The 20154-nt window shown below is 33.8% G+C and overlaps 1 non-coding gene across 1 annotated transcript; it reads right to left on the bottom strand.

Annotated features, from left to right (window-relative positions):
• Window positions 1–771: 771 nt before the first annotated feature.
• Window positions 772–853, bottom strand: TRNAL-AAG (transfer RNA leucine (anticodon AAG)). Its single transcript has one exon. It is a non-coding gene; the product is annotated as a tRNA-Leu (tRNA).
• Between the last annotated feature and the right edge of the window lie 19301 nt (window positions 854–20154).

Raw genomic sequence — 20154 nt, 5'->3', positions numbered from 1 at the left:
ATCATGACATGATCAAATGCAAAGTTTACGATTCTATAAATGACATACAGACAAACATTAATTTTTATATACATATATATAGATTGCTATTTAAAATATTTATTGTTGTGGTTATTATTCTTGTAAATAATACGTTACTATAATGAGTATAGCGTTAAGGTTGTTTAAATCGAAAGACTGCTCGGTTTAAAGTTGTAAACCGCTACAAATCGTTACTGTTGAAAATCTCAGGAGCCATGTCTAGTAGTGATCAACAGCTGAAATAATGATTAATATATACTTAATCCTTTGATTGATTGCTTTTTTTTTCAAAATTGTTTTTTCTTTTTTTTGATATACTAGTACCTATAATCTTTATAAACGTTACGTTCTATGAAATGCTGTAATATTTTTTTACTTATTGTATCTGCGATTTCGTCCACATATGATTTAACTTAAAATTTAATTAGTCCACCTAGTTTTTTTTCGTTAAAGATTTTTTATTAAATAAAAGTATCCATAGTTTCTCCTTATTACATTAACTATATGCCAGTATTAGTTCCGTCAAAACTGGTCCGACCATTTCAGAGACTAGCCGGTACAGACAGACAAAAATTAAAAAAAAATGTTCATTAGTTCATATACCTAATGTTATATTCATATGCATGTAGTAAAAAACGGGTATTTTAATATAATGATTTCATAATATATAATTTATTTGTGATGTCCAAAACGATAGTTTCATAAAGAATCAAATTGTTTATTGAATTAAAATTAAGTACAAAAAAGTATTGGCAGCGGTGGGATTCGAACCCACGCCTCCGAAGAGACTGGTGCCTTAAACCAGCGCCTTAGACCGCTCGGCCACGCTACCATACCTAATTGATTGTGAAATAGTGAATTTATCTCAATGTATAGAATTTTGATGATTTTAACAAAGCTGTACATATATATATAATTTTAACAATTTAAATAACAATTAATGAATTTTGGAAGTTTTTAAATATAATTATAAAGTACCAGTTTTCAAAATACCTAGACTAAAATTATTGGTTACAGCGCCATCTATCGGAATATTTTATAGCTAAAATTTTTGTATTCATTATTTTCGTTACTGGTATCTTTAATTAAATTTATTAATTATTAATGGTTTTATGTGCGAGCGTGTGTTTTTTTTAAGTAAAACTTAAAGAGATCTTGCATAGTTTATATTTTGATAATCTAGGCTCGTATTAACGCAGTATGTTTCTTTTCACTTACACCCATAGTTCCCACAGTGGTCCAGGTCTCCCTTGGGTCTATAGGAGACTCGACGGGGGTCTACGTCGGCATAACAAAACGGGGCTTGACAAATCGTGAATCTCCATTCCTCGATTTTTTTTGCTTTCGATTGTGATGAAAATTTGGTTTCACTTCTTCATCTATCAATGTAGACAGATAATATTTTAAGAAGTTACTTGTAAAAACTTGCTTATTTAGTACAAGGTGACGAGACTTACGTTTAGCAATATGGCAACCAAAAATTTTGAAAGAGGACATTAAAATAAACTATATAACCATGTTTTACGTCAACAATATTTTATTAATCCTTTGTAAACTATTTGTGTGCTAGGCACAGTGCTAAATTTTGTTATGAATCTTTTAATGATAACATAGCATATCGCTTATCCATATTTATGAAGGTTCTTCTATTAATAGATACGTATTATTAGCTGGGCACGTATATTTTTTATCGCGATGAAGTTGCATAAACTGAAATTGTACAGGGTGTCCGGTGGCAGAATTCATATAAATTCAAATTTTTCTATAACTGTTTGTTGGGGGAGCGGAAAAGTGGCAGAATTAGCTTTGTTATTCGAGCGGGATTTTAGTCACAATGTTACATTGGCCGGAAGAGCAACGCGCGTTCGAAGTGTGTTTAAAGGTCAATGACTCATTATTGTTATATTGTCAAGGTTGACATTTTTGTGTAATATCTAGATAATAATTAGATACATGAATAAGATAGCAATAGATCTTTGTTGATTTTAATGTGTTGAGTAATTTTCAGGCGCCACTTTGTAGAAAATAATTCTAGTCTAACTCTTTATTGTTATGTTTTTAGATTTTGATGAATACTGAACCTCCACTGGTTTTTACAGCTTCACCGGGTCTGACTTGACAGGGCAGTGATGGCGCTTAGCCTAGATCTTTTTAAACTAAAAGAGCTCGGGAGTTTCAACTAGAGCCATTGCATTGTTTATTTCATAAAATTGGATTCGATGACATATATGTATACTCTAGTCATTTCAGCCGTAGGGTGTCATTTGCAAGACAGGGCTCTCAGATCTATAGTTAGTTTGAAAACGAATGCAGCTCCAACTCTTCTTATGGCAGAAACATCTTAAATAATTGTTTTTAGCTGACCTCTACTAGGCGAATATTTTCAAATATTAAGAAAAAATTTTTTTTAAAAATTAAAAATTCTTAAACATCAACCGGACTATTAAAAATTTCTAAGCGTGTATGTATGTGAAATGAAATTTTTTTGAAGTTAATAAAGTATGAGGGTGTAGGGCAGTGGTAGTCCAGTGGTAGAGGACTGAGACCTGCGATCTGAGTCTCCAAGTCTTGGTTTCGATTCCTGAGATACAATTTTATATAATTTTCTACATTAATATATGGGAATGTCTCTCCTCACAAACAAGTTTGAAGAGTATGGGCAGCAGCGTCCTTTGCTATGACGAAGTATAATTAAAATAAAATTTCGAAAGGGCGCCTTTTATGTTGTCAAAGATTAACTTAACGAGAAGAATGTTCGGGGCACTTTCACCAGGAACGTAAGTTTAGTTTTGAAACCCTACATTTCACTTTGAAGGTGAGTTTCAAAATAATTTCTCTAACCAGTTCTTAGTTTTTTTTCGATTGTACAATACACAGTACAGTACTTAAAGAGCTACATTTAATCCGAGCCACAGTTCGCCGACCCTTGCGTACTGCAACACCAAGTGTACTGACGTTAATAACCAAAGGAAACAAGACAACCTAATTCTAGTTAATCTTAACGATACGAGAATTAAGCATTCGCATTCAGAACTGATTACATTCCGCAAGTAATCACAAGTTAGCGATATGACGAAATTAATTTGTGAAAGAATCCGATAAATTATTAAAGAGTTGTATTATTATTAATAGGGGCCGCTCTAGCGCGTGCAGCATGTGCAATAAAACCCTGGCGCCCCCAAGGCCTGACGTCCCCGCGGCTATAATTATTAACTTTGCCGTCGTAACAAGAGAGTTTTTTTATATTCCAACAAGCTATTTTATAAGTAGGTATAGTTTACAGTATGGTATTAGTTACGGCCTTTTTTCTTATGACGGCAGAATATCACTCATTGTTTTAATGCCTGTAGCAGATCTCTGTTGCGAAACTAAGCGGCGAACTGCGATAGATTCCAAGACGATGCTCTTAGCTGTCTCAGGAGGCACCCGTGTGCATTGGACACCCTGCATTATAGGTTAAGCCCCTGATTATTATGGTATCGTGGTACTGTGTCGATTTATATGCGCGTGGTTGTGTCGATTCAGCCCATAAACGTCCACTTCAAGGCTTAGGCCTCCCCCAAAGGTATCTACGGAGGGATATATATATATATATATATATGTAAATTTATATATACACATATGTATATATTAATGCGCTTGGCAGCTGCCCATCCTTAAGAAACTTGTATGTGACCAGCGATCATGCTCTATAGTTAATACACAAAGTTTGAAGTCTATAAATTGTATGCCGGGAATCGAAGCCGCGACCTACGATCGCAAGTCTCAGTCCTCTACCGCTGCGCTACCACAGTTCGCGTAGTAGTGCGCACGTCATAGATTATAAAAAGGTGATAATTAAGCACTTTATAAATAATTTATTTCTATTTGTTAATGTTTGCGAAATATATTACTAGGCTAGTTTTATTGCGTAGTTATATAATTTATTATTATTTGTTTCTTTACACATATAATATTTAATGTGTATAAAGAAATTTTAATTATATTTATTTTTAAGAGCAGTCGTAGAGGAGTGAGACATGCGATTGTAGGTCGCGGGTTCGGTTCCCAAGGTTACAATCTTATCTAATTCACACTTTGTGCATTAACTATACAGAATTGTCATTGGTAATAAAAAAGTTTCCAGAGGATGGATAGCTGCGTTTTTTGTCTACCATAATACCACGTGACGGACGCCAACCCGCCTGCCAAGCGCGGCGATTATTGTGTATCCCTCATAGATACCTTTAGGGGAGACCTAAGCCCTGAAGGTGTGTAATGATAATTATAAAAAGATACATATTTAGTCTTTTGACTTTCAAAATCTATCCTTCAAAGGAACTTGACATAAACTTACAATCTTAAATATTAAGTAAATAATTAATGTTTAGTTTATATACAGTACAATAAATAAAAAAAATGTTCATCTTCTATTCACTCTTTTGTGTCGAATTGATGTGGGTTTTTTGAGGCTTGTGGTAACTTTAGTTGATTCATGAATTTTGCTGCAATTTTAATGGGACTGAAACAGCTGTACCGCGCCTTAGGGAAGTGCGGTGAGGAGGGGTCGACAAAAAAATAACATGAGCGCTGTCGTCATGAACGGTGCCGCTGATACTCCTTTATCCTCGCCTAGTACTATGTTCTAGGTATCTTGCGGTAAATCGGTTATGGTAGTACTATACTATACCTTTGTAACCATAGTGAAGATAACGAAGACAGCATAGCACACGCTCGAATTGTGCACAAAACCAGTCTGTATGGGAAACGGCCCCTCATTGCCAGTTATTGCTACAGCAAAATTTTTTTTATATTAGAGTTAGTATTCCTCAGACACCAGCGTCCGTACCAGTTTTTGTATTTATGTCAAATATTTCTGAAAAATTTTTTTGCTCACCTTTTTGCATGTTACAGTGTCACTAAATCTCTTAATCCATTTTCTTACTTAAATTGTAAACTATTTAAAACTAAGTTGAAGTCAACTAATTATTATGATTTTTTTTAAATCATTAGGTCTTGTTTGTTTTTAACAACTTCCTGACAATGTGCAATTTTTAAAATTTCTATTCGTGCGACTACTTCCACATCCCTTCTCCATATTGTCATCCTCATATTGTACGCCAGTATATGTGTAACGGTTGCCGCATTTGCCACAATAATGAATCTTATGAATGCATCTTGAGTCTCGTCCGTGTAATGCACTTAGGAGTTCGTGTGACGTGATATTGCTACAACTGCATGATGGACATTGTTATATCGCCCGTGGGTGTCTGTTGTTCGACAAATAACAATGCTAAGGCAATATTTCAGAATGGGAGATCATAGATGTAATCTGCAATGAAAAGTAACATTTTAGAAGGAAATTGCCGAATGGTAAAGAACATCAGGGCATATCATTCGCAGCCGGATTCTTGGACATGAATGTTATATTACACACTCTTACAACCTTAATTGTATGGTCCTAGTGGCACATATGTACCAACCCATATGTGGCTTGCTAGTTGATTAGCTTCAGATCTAACTTAAGACGTCGAGGCACAAGGCTGGCAACATTTAAATTGTATTAGCATGCAAAAGTATAGCTTTAAGGAGAACAGAGAATACTGCAAAATATTTTTTATTATTTGAAATTCCACACAAGAGAGAAAAAAATATTATCATCATGATCGATTCAGCCGATAAACACCCACTACAAGGGATAGGTCTTCACCGAATATCGCTATGGTGACCGGCCCTGCGATGCCTGCATCCAGTGATAAATTTAGTGATCATTGTATATAATCTAAGAATATAACATTGTATCTACACAATTTCTATAACATATACAACTTGGAAGAGTTTCGATGAACCTTTGTATATCATTATCCAAGTTTATTGTGCTGACAATTATCAAGGTGACAGCTATTAGATTGATTATTTAAAAAAAGAACAATCGGATTTATTCAAATTGTTACGTCACTACCATAAAATACTTTTTACCTATAGTATTGTACTTTTTATAATCATTTCAACACACACTAGTAAATAGATTTCTTTTTTAATAATCCATACCTTTTTCGATTATCTATTACTTTATTTTTTATATATTTATTAAGTTCTTGAATATTTGGGCATTGGAAACGAGGCTTTGTTTTTCTTGCGGAAATTAATATTTACGTAATAAAAAATCAATATTATCATAATTTCAGCCGTAGATCGTTCATTATACGACAAAGGCATCGCCTGTAGATTTCCAATTCCCGGTTGAAAGCGGTTGGGAACCAGAAAAAAAAATAATGCTCGATGTTTTTCTTTTTTGTTAAGCGTACATTACAGCCTATGGCGCAATTATACAAGTTCAATAAAAAATTAATGCGTCATGCATACATAACGTACGCTTGAAAGATGAATAAGCTTGAAAATTATACAATATTTTTTGCCCTATTGAATTGCACATTAACTTAAAAATAGAGTTTTATTTTTAAATAAATCAAACAATGCTTGGATACTTAAAATTGGTCAAGAAGAGAGCACAGGAGTAAGAGAAACTTACAAAATTGGCATCGGCCGGTCAAATCATAAGAGTACACAGTTTACCACTGTATGGACACGAGTGTGTGGACCCAGTCCACTAGTGCATGGATGCAGTCCATCAGTGTGTGGACACAGTCCACCACTGTGTAGACACATAGAGGCAACATAATTAGAAAAAGAGGCAAACGCTACAGATGGTGGTCTAATAACCTTAAAAGAGTCACATGGTCACTAGGACACGCTTGGCTCGTGAGAGGGCCAGATAGAAGCAATTTGGGCCGGTTTACGTCACTGCAATTTGCCATTGTACTATATAAAATTAATTTGTTATGAAACTCTGCAATGAAGGCTAAATTAAAAAATAAATAAAATTGTCGAAATAAAGAGGTATAGAGGAATAAACTATATTACAAAGTCCAATATTTTTTTAAATATACTTTATTGTACAGGATTAGGATACACTTAAATAGTTACATAATAATAGACAAGAAAGTACAATGGGCGGTCTTATCACACGAGGCAATCTCTTACAGAGAACCATAGTATGGAAATAGTAGAAGTATAAAAAATAGGTAGTTAACTTGCACAAAACATACATACATAAAAGTACATAGACATACGTACATATTTTAAAAAATATTGTTTTCGAATAGAGAATAATGAAGTTTTATTAAACGGTTTAATTTGTTCGACCCGTACGGAATTTATTTGGGTCAAAATTAGAAATTGAAATTTAAGCACCTTCCCGTTGTCAGATTGATCTGAAATTTGTTACACACATTTAATTTAGATGACAATACAATATAATAAAATCAATAACATTATAAATCTAAGATGGCCGCCGATACAAAATGGCGGATTACATATTTTTCCTTAACCCCCTCAATATGAGTATCAAATGAAAGAGCTACACTAGTAAAACACGATGATTATGTCAAAATTTAAAATTCAAGATGGATGTCGTTCCGATATGGCGGACTAGGAACATATTTTTCCACAACCACCACAATATAGGTATGAAATAAAACCGTTTAACTTAACAGTTTTTTTACCGATTTTATTTTCTTAGTAATCTCACGTCTTAATCTTCAGTTAGTCGAGGACCATCTTGAGAGTTATGGTATGCGAAATATTTTCCTCCAATACCATTATAAAAGCCGCAGTAATTTTTAGATTTGCTGCGTATATTGACTATGATTCAGAGCCGTATACGAAGAGAACGTAACAGACCCTTAGGTTTTCTCTCTTGTCAGATCCTCAATATCTACTTCCTAACTGTAAATTTTCTAATTATCAGACAGAGAAGTTATACATATGTAGGAGAAACAAAACGCTAAAGATATAATATCAAAGGATCAAATTATTCATTCGTTCTCCAGTTGAATTTTATTTTTTAATCACTTAGTTACACTTCTCTTTACAGTTTCTATGTAATTAATTGATATGATTATTTTTTTTAAAACACAAATCTTTCAATTTAGATGTAATCGCGAGGATTAAAGGGTATCACTATCGGCAATCAATTTTAATTCGCGACGATGTTGAAAGGTGATTGTTATCGTTTGCTTTCTGCGACATTTTTTGTTGCTTATCGCCTATGTTCTTATTGGGCAGAGTATTTTTTTTATCATTCTATAGCCGATGGAAGAAAACACTTATGTAATAAACAAGATTGACTCATGGTGTGAAAGTATCATGACTTTTCTTGGCGCTTATTGAAGTTTAGTAATAATATTACAAATAAAATCTATTATAGTAGTAAGTATCAAGTAAAAATAATTATAAAATCGCGATAAAGTGCTATATGCAAACTGTATTGCTTTTCAGATGTAGAAAACCTTAAGTCTAAAGAAAAGTTTTCTATACGAAATGAAATAATGTTCCTGTTACCACAGTTGCGTACCGCATGAATAGTCAGGTTGTACTTTGGTTTTAATTCGATGTCTATCGTTTGTCAACAAAAGTAATATTATAGCGGTAATAAAAGGCAGCTACAGCTTGATACATTATAGTTATAACAAAAATAAAACTCAAGAATAAAACAAAAGGTTCAAATAAGATCAACGGTAAGTTGTGCCTGCAAGCAAAAACAGGTATATAAATAAGATTATTAAGGTTAAATATAAAAAGAGTTTTTGAAAAGAAAGCTATTATTAAAAATAAATATTAAAATAAAATGTGATACTGCAATTATCTATCAACTAGTAATGATAATGAGAGAAGGAAAGCGATGTTTGAAAGAAGATATGAAAGAGAAGGGAAGAAGGAGATTGTGGAGGACCGAAGGACAGTATATAAGAAATTGAGATATACTTGTTCCTATTTCTATGTATGGATAGCATCATAATAGAAGAAGTGTCCAACAATTCGTGGGTGTCGATACACGATGAAAAAATTAACTTCTTTAAATATAGTTTATGGCTACATAGCGCTTAGAACAGATGACCGCTGGCGTCTTAAAATTGTGAAGGGAAGACCACGGGCGAGCAGGCGTGGTCCAATTGGAAGCTTTCAATTGAGGTCTATGTTTAGCAATGGCCGTTATATCATGATATAGTATATTTCGAATCGCAATTATATCTGGGAATTACTGTGATCCTATCCATGTTTCCTGGCATCTAATTATTACATTGTATTCATTGTTGATGCTATTAGAAACATAAGTCAAAAGCACCCTGTACTGTAGTATACAAAAGACAGGAAAATACATAAAATTAAGTACGTAAAAGAAGAAGTATTGTACAAACTTTGGTCTGATCGCACAACAGCAATTTCTTCCAAACAGTGGATGGACTTATAAGATAAAAAGAGAGGGAGCGGTAATCGAGTGATAGATGGAGTTTAAAAGGTCGATAGTCTTTCGCAAGTCACTCTAGGCCCTCTATACACGGGACAGCAATAATTGCGTGCAACACGGTCTTGTCCACCGCTAGATCACAGATGCACGAGGGTCTCCTATTGAACTTAAACCTGTACAGGTACTCTGAGAATCCCGAGGCAGGCCTTGGATCCGGGCGTTGGAAACCTCGTAGCTTTAAATTGGGCGATAGCATTATAGGCAAGTTCATTTTGTTTTCTATTAAAGTAGGCTATCATTCTTTTCATGACATGCACAATTGGTCAATGTATTGAATTCTAAGTGGATGATAGTATGAATATATTTCTTTTAGGATAAACAACCTCTCAGGACTCCTAGAGTTTTTTTTATGATATATAAAAAAAGATTTGCTTTGTTTTTTACTTCAGTCATTTCCATTCATATTTTTAGTAAACTAATACTATAATTATGCCTTATTATCAATGCCTTTATCGTTCGCTAGCGTAGGATTAATTGGACGGTGAACCAGTGGTACTGTAAATTATTCAACGGATTATATACTCTGTTGATAACGGTGATGTGGTGGGGGCTTGTCCATACCTTGCCTTTTGCGATCAGGTAAAATTTATCTTTCGAATTTTTTTTCGGAGACGGATTATATTATTGAAATGACATTCATTATATTTATTATTATAATTGTGCAATCGTGTTGCTGCGTCTTAATTTTTTTTCTTCTTAATATGCTCTCTTCTTCTAGAACGCCGTCGAAATAAGACAATGCATTGACAATCGTCACCACAAAGCGCCATTTACACGCAGCGATTATCCGAACTCTTCATAATTCTATTTCGGAAGGTGCATGCCAGCTATGTAATTTTGGCAAAAAAACATTGGAATCATTCCGTATGGAACAACATTGAATTTACACCATGGATGTACAGACCGCGGCCCGCCGGTCGAATACTGGTGACCCGCCGGTCGAATACTGGTGGCCCGCCGATAGCAAAAATAATACTCTTGTACATTCGAAAAATATTGAATTCTATTCCAGAATAAAACCAAAAAAAATTTAATTACCTATACTTCTGGCGGCCGGCCCGCCATCAGTTCATCATTTGCCCGAGTGGCCCCTAGTCTTAAAAAGTCTGTGCAACCTTAATTTTCACCAATAGTGTTTAATTTCACTTACGATAGGCTTTTTTACTTTTACAGTGCTAATCACAATAAGTTGAAAAAAGCGATAATAATAACCATTTTCAGGATAGGCTGTAAATAGATATTAAAGAAAAACTTGTGTATGCAAATTTAAACCTTAACCCTTTGAATTATTTGCCTAAAATTGTTTAATCTCTGCTAACTGAAAGTCTATCAGGATGGGGCATCCCCGGGGCATCTCACGGTTGACAGTGAGAAAAAAATCATATTTATTTACTGGAAAGAATGTTTGATATACTATCGTACTGGTAATTATATACCCTTAAGTATCCGTAAACAAAAGCAAGTGCAATAAATATATGTCAGGGCTTTAAATAAACACTCCACACAAAGTTCATTGCGAAATTAAATAAACACTAGCCGCAAATAGTAATCAATAGCTTTTAATATTTATTATCTTATTTGTTATTGATTTAATGGTATCGCTTCAAAATAATCATATTCATTGCATTTTCGAAAAATAACAGGAAAAACATAAACACACTAAAAATGTAGAAGTGTAGAGTTAAATGAATGTATTTTTTTTTTTGAATTAAGAACATGAGTTTGTATTAAAAAGATAGCTGGTCATACTATTATATGTAAAGAAAACTAGGGCGTTCAACTGACAAACACTTATCTGTATATATAAGAGGTATCCACTATGTAACATACGATATTTCTGGGACTATAAAGCTTACACTTCGCTCATGTAGCTGATGACCATTGAGGCCGAAAGGTTCTCCAGTGGTGACCACGAGCTGGCAGACACGGCAGGCCACCACTAGGTGGACCGACGACAATCAAAGACAAGGAAATCGCAGGATGCATCAGCGCAAGCGCAGTCATTGCGACGATCTTTGGGGAAGATCTATCTATGACTTACAGCGACGATTTTTTGCTTCACGAATGAATGAAGGCTTGAAATGTAGTTGGATCATTCTTATTTCCTGTGGTTCAGAATATCAGCTAAAAACTAATTTTTGGATTTCTAGCTTCTAGAGAAATTGAGATAGAGTTTATAGGGATAGTTAGTGCATAATATAAGTGAGCTACTGCAATAATCATTAGCGCCTTTAAACTGGAATAAAAGCCTTACATTTTTAAAAACTATTTATCTTTGAAATGTGTATTAGTGGTTTTAATATTTTAACTTTAAATCTAGTTCAAATAGCGGTTAGTTGTTTTGTAATTTGTGTATTCCTGTTTGCATAAGTACTTTCTTTTTCTGGATCTATAAATTTTATCCTCGATAGAGCCATACAGTCTAGGTTTATTTTGGAACGGGTAAACTCATGTCGAGCCCACTGTTGAGTTTAACCCCTTAACAATTAAATTGCCCAATTATGGGGCGTCGGCGTATCAGTCTATAAGTTATTAGATAGTTACGAGAAAGCTTTCGCCAACAGGTCCCGAACTTCTTTTTTAAACAAATACCGGTTTGCTTACACTCAAATGCTAATGAAAAGTTCATTTAAAAGTGGAACGCTTTGGACGAAAAAGGAAAAATGAACCAAGTCAGATTTGTGCAAACGACAAAGCAACAAAACGTTATTTGACGACCACAAATTTCTGTCATAAAGTCAAGGAGTTTACAACTCTGCATGGAGTTAAGTAGGAAGGCAAAGTGTTAGACATAATTAAGCAATAGAGAGAACTTAAAGAACGCAAATTTCTCCGCTTGCGGTCGGGCAAGGATTTAAAGTTTAATCTACGAGCAGAGACGTGGTGAACATTTCTATAGGTAAAAAACGAATCGAATGATTTTGAGAATATGGTCTAGTTTATTCAGAATATCTGTCTCTTAGTTATTTTACCTCTCGCTCCTACATCCATAGCATAAAAATTCACTATAAAATTATTCTTAGTTATTATATATAGGGGAATCAAAAAGTAATGTCGTTTCTGTCGACATATTTTACAGAAAAGCCGTATGATTTTTACCATTCCGACATTGAAAATTTGTATATTGGTTGGCAAAAGGTTACTGACAAAGAAGGCGAATATTTTCTTGATCAGAAATAAAAACCTGTTAAAGATGTAGTTGTATAAAAAGGACCAATATTTAGCCACTTTCGCACATGCAGTGGTAGTCGTGCAATAAAGTGCACCGCCCGCCAGCCCGCTGATAAATGCGTATGCGGCAAACAATGCGAATCACACAACCGCCACCGCAAAATTACTCAACACGTGTTTCCACGGGGCATCTTCAGGAGTTATGTTACATCGATTAGTGTGAGTGGTGAAGTGAAATGTGTGAGTGGGATTAGTGGCGATATTACTTTCCGGTTCTCCTAATATTTAGTTAACTACGTTTAGTACTTGCGTACATTAGTTTTAGTCCATCAATTGTCAAATGTACTATGTCGGAATACGAGCTAATTAATGCATTTTGCAAACGAAAAAGGTAAGTTGATGTGACTTCATTGTTAGTCATGAAATAAAATTCTTTAGTAAATACATGTGCACATAAGCATGAAGCGATAAAGGTGTGAACGATTGATAAAATGTATATTGCCTGAAAATGACTAATTCCGGAAATTAGTCATTTCCACATATTTATTTAGTAACGACATAACCAGGTTAACTTTGCGGTTATAGAAAGAAAGAAATATTCAGCACATTAAGAATTAATAGGAAAGAAAATTTAATACTAGATGGCGTTGGTATCGCGTAATCTAGCTCTGATAATAGATAATTTAAAATCGAAATATTTTATGTCTTCGTCGCGTAAAACAAAAGAAAAGAAAAGAAAATTTGTTTATATTTTTGAAAGGCGTCTGACCTTGACCGGTTATCAGTTATGAAGGCATCAGAAACCGCGGGTCAGAGCTTTAGTTATTTCACTAAATCGAAAGGCCTTATGTCGCTTCATTGAGTGACTGGGTGCCGAGTTCCACCAAAAGAGATTGCTGGTCCAGCGGTCAATTGTTCTAAGCGCTATTTGGCCTGGTCACTACCACTTCAACTTGACAATCTGCTGGGCTATGTCAGTTATTTTAGTTCGTCTACAGATTTCCTAAGTCCTGATTCGATCTCCTGAAGAAATCCTGAGCATACCCTACATGGGTCCTTGAGAAACTAAAGCCTAAAGAAAGTACCTTTCTGAACCATAAGTCAGCACTGGTAACAGACATTAGTTGTAGACTTTCGCATTTAGAAACTGAGGGTTTTTGGTGGGGATGTTGAAATGTTCGGCTAATGATATGTGAACATAATTTTTTTATTGTTATATGTACTCGAAATCTTAACTGCGATTTTTTTGTTTGAATTTTAAACAGAGGAAAAATTCTAATTTTAATATACGACGAAAATTATACTTATGCATAGATAATCAATAACACATTGTGATTTTCTCGTAAACATAAAGCCTTATGAGCTTGCTTTAATTTATAGGCGATAATGTTATCTTTTATTTTAATTAATGATGAAATTTTATTATACTCTTTTTAATTTATTGACAATTTTCCTTGTAAAGCTTACGTCATTTTCTTTGTGTTTATATTAGTATAAATTTAGATATAGAATGAGCTACGTAAAATGATCTATACTTGAGTTTACGCCTGACTTTATCCATCTTATATCGGTCGTTTTTCTTTAACTTGTCTACAAACCAAATGCTCTGTCGAAGCTATTATTTAGCACCTTTATCTATGGTTTTTGCTGACTACGACGACCACAATACTTTTGTGTTAATTTATTGTATTAAAATCAAATTCGGATTCCTATTTGAAATCGGACGCTGTCTGTTTTGTTGTCGCGGCTATTACATTTGGTTTGATTTAAGAACCTTAATAATGTGCAGATATATTACCAGTTAGTCAATCGAATATACAATGTATGAGTATGTATAAAATTAGTAGAATTATTTATTGGTCATGGCGTAACTTTGGACTATCCATTTATTTTATCTTATACTTTATATAATGACAATTGAATTTGCGCATTTAACAACCTATGTGCTACAGATTAATAAGCATTTGACAGCTGCATAAGTGAGAATTTAACGATCACATATTTTTTTCAATTAAAATCAATAAATAAAGTGATCACTCTGAAATAGTTATATTAATTAATTTATCTATTGGAGTGCAAGAGAATAATTTCTTCCAATAAGTAGACAATCGGAGCAGATGGCTTATAATTATTATCGAACTTGTTATTTAAAATTTGTGTCTTTAACTATTTGTTTTTACTGGTTACATTTCTATACATTTTACCTATCTCTGTTATTACATGACTAGTAATTTGTTCATATAGATTTTTAGTAATTTAAAGCATATACAAAAATTGTTTCGTCAACTTTTTCTCCTTAACAATCTTTTCTTTTAAAGTTCACTACATGTCTTGCCATAATTGTAAATCCAATAACTTTAAGTAAACTAAATATAGTTCCAGCTCTGATATCAACTTCAGCTAGAGTCCTCAAGTGAATTACGTCTTCGAAAAGATAAACATGCGTTTTATTTATCCTATGAAGAATTTACATCCGATTAATATCAAAATAATGCTCGTGTAGTCCCTTACTAACTCCCTTCTGAACGCAGATCTTATCGAACTCTACCGTCTTATTAATTGCATTCAATTCGTTCGTAACCTTCATATGTACGACTATATCTCAGCTCGTCGATCCGATTTCAAATGGTTGCTCGTACCCACGCCGAGAAATTTGCACGCCTTAACTACTAATTATTCCTTACTTGTCTTACTCTGCTTTCCTAATTAATTCAATACTAGTTAAAAAAATAAATTGTAAGAGATATTTACCTCGGTTTGTGATGTCAGTCAAAAAGTCTTTAGCTTTCTTCTTAAAGGGTACTCGTGGGAGAAGAACCTCTTTTTGAACAGTTAATTGCACACCTGCAAAGGTTTTTCCCGCACAGGAATCATATTCTTTCTATAGTAAAAAATAATGTCCCCCCTCGGTATTAGCTTTTGTTATCAAACGTACGCTTCTGTTGTAGTAATGCTTCTATGATCATTGCAATTAAGTATGAAGATAAAGAAATATTGCAGTAAATGTCACTTTAAATGTTGAGCACGTTCCTTCGAACGAAACATTTCGCTTTAGTTGATAAAAGAGTTTGTTCTTATGCATTGAATAAATTTACTCGTAATTAAAGAACTTCTTTTAAAATTTCCTTTCATTTTAATTTTCTTTTCATACGTGTTCTACAAGGTGATTCTATTTTTAGGTCTAAACGCAAATGGAAATGAAGACGGGGAATTCTAACTCTGTGGTTTCATATAAAGAGAATCGTGCTTGAAATTCTTAATGCGACGTACATGAGTTTTCCTCGATTATATTGCGCGTTATGTTTTTAGTTTAATATTTTGTAGTGTTTATGTATTCGATTAGAAATGTTAGTTTAAAAATTAGATTCTCTGTTTTCTGAAAATTCATAACAGTTCATTTTATACACTCAAACTTTGGTCGTGATCACGTAACTATTTAACCACGTACATACTATACCGAAGCTTATTGTTCACACAACATCGACAATTTTTAATTTTTATGTAAAAACTTTTTACAGAAAATAAAATATTTCTTTTGCTTTTTTGACATTTGTATCCTTAATAATATACACTAACACAGTACAAAAGTAAAAATTGTTATTAACTAATATTCTGTTGACTCACTCGAGTCTTACTCCATTTCCTATTATCATTATATTTTACAGTTCTGTCGAAAAAGGCTAAGGGATGAATGCGTTTTGTCAAAATCCTTTTCATAGTTACAAAGCTCGAAGTTTCCTTCGAGAGCATTAGCTGAGACTCTTCCACTACCTTTTCCTATTGATTGAGAATCCGCCGAGTTCCAAGCATGTTTTTAAACAAAAAAGGAGTTTTGTAGCAGCAAGATAAGAATCCAGAAGGAAAAAGAAAATTTAAATACCTAGAACTCAACTTCATCTATGGACAATGTATAGGCTTATTACAATAGGATTAAAAAAAATGTACAGAAAGCTCCCTTTGCTAGATTTAAAAGAATATTTCAGAAAACGAGGGGTACTACATGTTAAATGATTTCATAGATATGCTTTGGTAGAGACGTATTTGATTCAATAATATTTTATGTTTTTTAAATATACTAAGCGATACCCAGCTGAATTTCTTTCGCCTGTTGTTCTCTGGTCTGAGGCATTTGTCATCAAAACACATAGCAGACTCATCCTATCCCATCATAAATAAATTTTGATTACTTAAATTTGCAGAATTTCTTAAATTGGGGCTTGTAGGAGGTCTGTATGGGTTCTTATTCTTCTCATACCTGAGGAATTTAACACCCGCACAGGTGATAAACTCATTTTCAGGTCAATAAGAGATGTAATACATTCCATGCGGAATAATTTTTGATCCTTTAAATTTCTAAAAATTTTCTTTAGATCTTTTTGGCTTATTATCATGTAGTGTAGTCACTTTGGTATGACCTGCCTGACCACATTTAACCTCTAGAGGATAGTGTAATAAATAAAGTACAGAGATGTGCTATGAATATTAAAGAATATATATTCTGCGTACATTTTTAAAAGACTACCATCAAGTCACCTTTTTCTTTGATTTCAAATATATAATTAACAAAATAAATACGTGTAAAATCTTTAAACTCTACATAGTTTTTTGGCTAAAAGGGGCTCTTTTTTAACTATTATTATTAAACCATACGTATGGATAGTTAGATTATTATCATTACCATTTAATAAACCGAAAGTCGTCCACTGCAAGAAATACGTTTTCCTCAGTCGCCATCGCTGCTATGACCAGTCTTGCGTTGCCCGTATCCAGTGATTTCCCGTAACTTTAATTATGAATAACATTACATTAATGTAATAAATAATCAAAGCCGTAAGTAAGTAAGTTATACCATAAATAAAAGATTACACGTAAGAAAAGGACTAATATATAGCCACTTCCGCTATGTAGCAGTAGTCGTGCAATAAAGTGCACCGCCCGCCAGCCCGCTGATAAATGTGCATGCGGCAAACAATGCGAATTACACAACTTCCACCGTTAAATCAACACGTGTTTCACCCCTCCACGGGGCATTCTCAGGAGTGACGTTACAACAATTAGTGCCAAAAACCGAGTGCCTGACGACCTAACGCCTGACTCTAATAGATATAAAAGTTTACACTACAGAATAATATTCTGCACGTCAAAAGTTTCTGTTAAATCTATACTTAAGAGTTCTTTGGTCTGTATTGCATAACTGGAATTATTGGACTAATTCCAGTTGTTCCTAAACCATCTTTTGGGTGGGGCGCCCTTTAGATGTCAGGTTATCGGAGCAATGTTGCTTAGTATGCCGATCATAATACACGTGTAAATAACACAAATGCACTCTGTTCAGTATGACATGAATTAAGTACATCGAGTAGGTGTGATATCCATACAAATTATGTGTTGTTTTTTTTGTAGAGATAGATTTCCGCTGTTTCTGACAGTTGATTAGTGTCTTTGATAATAACGTACGAAAATATATTTGACTCTGTAAGTCTATCTATATAATCATCATATCAGTCGATAGACTGTCACTGCAAGGCATAGGTCTTCCCCAAAAATCACTACGATCACTGATCTTGAACCCGTATCCAGGGGCTTCCCGCGAAGCCTTCTATATAGGCTTTCTTCAAAAACATCTATTGCGGAGATATACCGTAATAGCCACGCGTTGCAGACAATTTGGCGATCGCAGTGTGACATTGTGATACGCAGATGACGCTGTTGGCCATCCATATACATACAATTTATGGCATATACATACAATTAATAGGCAATACATACAATTTATGCACTATGCTGCAATAATTGTATCCCGAGAATCGAAACTGCGACCTGTGATAGCAAGTCTCATCCCTCTACCGCTTGGCTACAACTACATTATACATCTCTATGATTATTATAGGTAAATAATCAGTCAATTGGCCGAAGTCGTAAATGTTTAGGACAATAGAAAATCATTTACACGGTAAGCTCTTTGAAAAAAAAAATGTTTTCTTTGCTATTGTATACCTTGCTGCTTACGCCATTGTTCCGGTTAATAAAACCTAAGCAAGATAATGTTAATACACATTGTTGTTTACGTCTATAAAAAACAAGTGTGTCGTTTAAAGTGTTTTAAATTTCCAACAGTAATAAAAATGTTTCGCTGTCGCGTCTTTCCTTGTCGGTTACAGTGTTACGAAAATAAATAAAACAGTCGTTTATTATCAGCTACAAAAACGATAATAAGCAATTTATAGAAATATCTATTGTATTTGCATTGTAAAAGAAAGAAAAAAATATAATTCGTTTTTTTTTTTAATTTATGAAGTATTTAGGACCTGGTGTATATTTCACATTTTGAGCCTTATCAAACTTTTTAAGTTAATATTAGTTTAAATATCAAAACTGTTTAGGATTGTTGAGGTATGGATCTTCAGCAAATCTAAACGGTTTCCACCCCCAGTTTAACGGATCACGTTAACTGACTATTAATAATGGATACATTTAAACGCAGATTTAAATTAATTGAATATTAATTTTGTGACATAGATTTACATAATCGCAATCTCGGGGTAAATCCCCCCTAGACATGCGCACACGTCATGGATCTAATGCATGTTTTCCTTAATCACTTCACCGGCGCTCGTATCTGACACGAATAAGTAAAATGGAGGAAATTCTAAGCTGCAATTTTTTTAAAATAAATATGTTATTTATAATAAATAAATAAAAGGTTGAATATATAGGTGATTTTATGTCAATTAATGTATGATGCTTATCCAAAAATCTTTCTACTTGAAGCGAAAAATACGTAAGGAGGAGAAAAAATTGGTATTACTACATATTCAAATTGATTATTGTTTACTATATGTCCCTGCAGGATTTGTACTGCCAAAAGTTACTGTCCCGCCGCATTCCTATTAAAATAAATGAATGTAACATATTTCAGAGTGATCACTTTAAAAATGATGATTGGAAATACGTGTTAAAGTTTTAAAAGGATGAATGTTAAAGCTCCTTTATTGGCTAATATGCTATACATTCCTTCTTTGAAGCTCTTACTACCTATCCCCAACCCTAGATTATATATTAGGCTAACATAGAACATTGTAACACGTAACTGTAGTTTGATAATAATTGATGCAGCCTAGAAGGGAATCCCCGTAAGATAATGTTACTCTAAGATAAAACTTTAACCTTATGCGTAAAAAGCGTTTTCAAAATTCCTCTCATTTGTCCCTGAAGATTTTAAGTTGCCAGAAGTTAAAGTAGCCAGAAATAAGCATTGGGCATATCGCATTCCATAGAAAAAAATTAATGTAACTATTTTCAAAGTGATATAATGTTATACAGAGTGATTGAAATCAGGAGTTTCAGGATTTTTGCTGACAGATGAGTCAAATATTCACCACTTTAAAAGTTTTACATCTATGACCAATCACAATGTACTCTGACCAAAAATTAAGGTAAAATTGTCGTATAAAGCTCCCGCGCATTAAGTAGGCAGGTAATTTTCCAATCAAAAATCAAGTAATCCTCTGTTGATAGGACTTACTATAACATTTGAAAAGCGTGTGCGTTGCCGGTGATACTTAGGAGCCTGTGGAGGCTCAAGGTCGCCCAGAGAAAAATAGAGAGGGCTA

This window comes from Battus philenor, unplaced genomic scaffold, assembly GCF_028537555.1.
Source record: "Battus philenor isolate CCGP_79_NKW_IND1 unplaced genomic scaffold, ilBatPhil1.0.hap1 SCAF_26, whole genome shotgun sequence".
Lineage (NCBI taxonomy): Eukaryota > Metazoa > Arthropoda > Insecta > Lepidoptera > Papilionidae > Battus > Battus philenor.
This window is presented reverse-complemented; position numbering and strand designations above follow the sequence as displayed.